Consider the following 4,489-nt stretch of genomic DNA (forward strand, 5'->3'; position numbering starts at 1 on the left):
AGGGTTCGGGCTAGGGTTAGGGTTAGGGGACGGGGACGGTTTAGGGTCCAGGTGAGGGTACGACAACGCTCTAGGGGGAGCGTACGTGTGAGGGCGCGGGTTAGTGTCAGCGTACGGGTTAGGATTAGGGGACGGGTGAGGGTCAGGTTTCGGGGAAGGGTTAGGGTTAGGGTTCGGGCTAGGGTTAGGGTTAGGGGACGGGGACGGTTTAGGGTCCAGGTGAGGGTACGACAACGCTCTAGGGGGAGCGTACGTGTGAGGGCGCGGGTTAGTGTCAGCGTACGGGTTAGGATTAGGGGACGGGTGAGGGTCAGGCTTCGGGGAAGTGTTAGGGTTAGGGTTCGGGCTAGGGTTAGGGTTAGGGGACGGGGACGGTTTAGGGTCCAGCTCAGGGAACGACAACGCTCTAGGGGGAGCGTACGTGTGAGGTCGTGGGTTAGTGTCAGCGTACGGGTTAGGATAGGGGCCGGGTGAGGGTCAGGCTTCGGGGAAGGGTTAGGGTTAGGGTTCGGGCTAGGGTTAGGGTTAGGGGACGGGGACGGTTTAGGGTCCAGGTGAGGGTACGACAACGCTCTAGGGGGAGCGTACGTGTGAGGGCGCGGGTTAGTGTCAGCGTACGGGTTAGGATCAGGGGACGGGTGAGGGTCAGGCTTCGGGGAAGGGTTAGGGTTAGGGTTCGGGCTAGGGTTAGGGTTAGGGGACGGGGACGGCTTAGGGTCCAGGTGAGGGTACGAGAACGCTCTAGGGGGAGCGTACGTGTGAGGGCGCGGGTTAGTGTCAGCGTACGGGTTAGGATTAGGGGACGGGTGAGGGTCAGGCTTCGGGGAAGGGTTAGGGTTAGGGTTCGGGCTAGGGTTAGGGTTAGGGGACGGGGACGGTTTAGGGTCCAGGTGAGGGTACGACAACGCTCTAGGGGGAGCGTACGTGTGAGGGCGTGGGTTAGTGTCAGCGTACGGGTTAGGATTAGGGGACGGGTGAGGGTCAGGCTTCGGGGAAGGGTTAGGGTTAGGGTTCGGGCTAGGGTTAGGGTTAGGGGACGGGGACGGTTTAGGGTCCAGGTGAGGGTACGACAACGCTCTAGGGGGAGCGTACGTGTGAGGGCGCGGGTTAGTGTCAGCGTACGGGTTAGGATTAGGGGACGGGTGAGGGTCAGGCTTCGGGGAAGGGTTAGGGTTAGGGTACGGGCTAGGGTTAGGGTTAGGGGACGGGGACGGTTTAGGGTCCAGGTGAGGGTACGACAACGCTCTAGGGGGAGCGTACGTGTGAGGGCGCGGGTTAGTGTCAGCGTACGGGTTAGGATTAGGGGACGCCTGAGGGTCAGGCTTCGGGGAAGGGTTAGGGTTAGGGTTCGGGCTAGGGTTAGGGTTAGGGGACGGGGACGGTTTAGGGTCCAGGTGAGGGTACGACAACGCTCTAGGGGGAGCGTACGTGTGAGGGCGTGGGTTAGTGTAAGCGTACGGGTTAGGATTAGGGGACGGGTGAGGGTCAGGCTTCGGGGAAGGGTTAGGGTTAGGGTTCGGGCTAGGGTTAGGGTTAGGGGACGGGGACGGTTTAGGGTCCAGGTGAGGGAACGACAACGCTCTAGGGGGAGCGTATGTGTGAGGGCGCGGGTTAGTGTCAGCGTACGGGTTAGGATTAGGGGACGGGTGAGGGTCAGGCTTCGGGGAAAGGTTAGGGTTAGGGTTCGGGCTAGGGTTAGGGTTAGGGGACGGGGACGGTTTAGGGTCCAGGTGAGGGTACGACAACGCTCTAGGGGGAGCGTACGTGTGAGGGCGCGGGTTAGTGTCCGCGTACGGGTTAGGATTAGGGTACGGGTGAGGGTCAGGCTTCGGGGAAGGGTTAGGGTTAGGGTTCGGGCTAGGGTTAGGGTTAGGGGACGGGGACGGTTTAGGGTCCAGGTGAGGGTACGACAACGCTCTAGGGGGAGCGTACGTGTGAGGGCGCGGGTTAGTGTCATCGTACGGGTTAGGATTAGGGGACGGGTGAGGGTCAGGCTTCGGGGAAGGGTTAGGGTTAGGGTTCGGGCTAGGGTTACGGTTAGGGGACGGGGACGGTTTAGGGTCCAGGTGAGGGAACGACAACGCTCTAGGGGGAGCGTACGTGTGAGGGCGCGTGTTAGTGTCAGCGTACGGGTTAGGATCAGGGGATGGGTGAGGGTCAGGCTTCGGGGAAGGGTTAGGGTTAGGGTTCGGGCTAGGGTTAGGGTTAGGGGACGGGGACGGTTTAGGGTCCAGGTGAGGGTACGACAACGCTCTAGGGGGAGCGTACGTGTGAGGGCGCAGGTTAGTGTCAGCGTACGGGCTAGGATCAGGGGACGGGTGAGGGTCAGGCTTCGGGGAAGGGTTAGGGTTAGGGTTCGGGCTAGGGTTAGGGTTAGGGGACGGGGACGGTTTAGGGTCCAGGTGAGGGTACGACAACGCTCTAGGGGGAGCGTACGTGTGAGGGCGCGGGTTAGTGTCAGCGTACGTGTTAGGATCAGGGGACGGGTGAGGGTTAGGCTTCGGGGAAGGGTTAGGGTTAGGGTTCGGGCTAGGGTTAGGGTTAGGGGACGGGGACGGTTTAGGGTCCAGGTGAGGGTACGACAACGCTCTAGGGGGAGCGTACGTGTGAGGGCGCGGGTTAGTGTCAGCGTACGGGTTAGGATTAGGGGACGCGTGAGGGTCAGGCTTCGGGGAAGGTTTAGGGTTAGGGTTCGGGCTAGGGTTAGGATTAGGGGACGGGGACGGTTTAGGGTCCAGGTGAGGGTACGACAACGCTCTAGGGGGAGCGTACGTGTGAGGGCGCGGGTTAGTGTCAGCGTACGGGTTAGGATTAGGGGACGGGTGAGGGTCAGGCTTCGGGGAAGGGTTAGGGTTAGGGTTCGGGCTAGGGTTAGGGTTAGGGGACGGGGACGGTTTAGGGTCCAGGTGAGGGTACGACAACGCTCTAGGGGGAGCGTACGTGTGAGGGCGCGGGTTAGTGTCAGCGTACGGGTTAGGATTAGGGGACGGGTGAGGGTCAGGCTTCGGGGAAGGGTTAGGGTTAGGGTTCGGGCTAGGGTTAGGGTTAGGGGACGGGGACGGTTTAGCGTCCAGGTGAGGGTACGACAACGCTCTAGGGGGAGCGTACGTGTGAGGGCGCGGGTTAGTGTCAGCGTACGGGTTAGGATTAGGGGACGGGTGAGGGTCAGGCTTCGGGGAAGGGTTAGGGTTAGGGTACGGGCTAGGGTTAGGGTTAGGGGACGGGGACGGTTTAGGGTCCAGGTGAGGGTACGACAACGCTCTAGGGGTAGCGTACGTGTGAGGGCGCAGGTTAGTGTCAGCGTACGGGTTAGGATTAGGGGACGGGTGAGGGTCAGGCTTCGGGGAAGGGTTAGGGTTAGGGTTCGGGCTAGGGTTAGGGTTAGGGGACGGGGACGGTTTAGGATCCAGGTGAGGGTACGACAACGCTCTAGGGGGAGCGTACGTGTGAGGGCGTGGGTTAGTGTCAGCGTACGGGTTAGGATTAGGGGACGGGTGAGGGTCAGGCTTCGGGGAAGGGTTAGGGTTAGGGTTCGGGCTAGGGTTAGGATTAGGGGACGGGGACGGTTTAGGGTCCAGGTGAGGGTACGACAACGCTCTAGGGGGAGCGTACGTGTGAGGGCGCGGGTTAGTGTCAGCGTACGGGTTAGGATTAGGGGACGGGTGAGGGTCATGCTTCGGGGAAGGGTTACGGTTAGGGTTCGGGCTAGGGTTAGGGTTAGGGGACGGGGACGGTTTAGGGTCCAGGTGAGGGTACGACAACGCTCTAGGGGGAGCGTACGTGTGAGGGCGCGGGTTAGTGTCAGCGTACGGGTTAGGATTAGGGGACGGGTGAGGGTCAGGTTTCGGGGAAGGGTTATGGTTAGGGTTCGGGCTAGGGTTAGGGTTAGGGGACGGGGACGGTTTAGGGTCCAGGTGAGGGTACGACAACGCTCTAGGGGGAGCGTACGTGTGAGGGCGCGGGTTAGTGTCAGCGTACGGGTTAGGATTAGGGGACGGGTGAGGGTCAGGCTTCGGGGAAGGGTTAGGGTTAGGGTTCGGGCTAGGGTTAGGGTTAGGGGACGGGGACGGTTTAGGGTCCAGGTGAGGGAACGACAACGCTCTAGGGGGAGCGTACGTGTGAGGTCGCGGGTTAGTGTCAGCGTACGGGTTAGGATTAGGGGCCGGGTGAGGGTCAGGCTTCGGGGAAGGGTTAGGGTTAGGGTTCGGGCTAGGGTTAGGGTTAGGGGACGGGGACGGTTTAGGGTCCAGGTGAGGGTACGACAACGCTCTAGGGGGAGCGTACGTGTGAGGGCGCGGGTTAGTGTCAGCGTACGGGTTAGGATCAGGGGACGGGTGAGGGTCAGGCTTCGGGGAAGGGTTAGGGTTAGGGTTCGGGCTAGGGTTAGGGTTAGGGGACGGGGACGGCTTAGGGTCCAGGTGAGGGTACGACAACGCTCTAGGGGGAGCGTACGTGTGAGGGCGCGGGTTAGTGTCAGCGTACGGGTTAG

This window comes from Globicephala melas, unplaced genomic scaffold (assembly GCF_963455315.2).
Source record: "Globicephala melas unplaced genomic scaffold, mGloMel1.2 SCAFFOLD_138, whole genome shotgun sequence".
NCBI lineage: Eukaryota > Metazoa > Chordata > Mammalia > Artiodactyla > Delphinidae > Globicephala > Globicephala melas.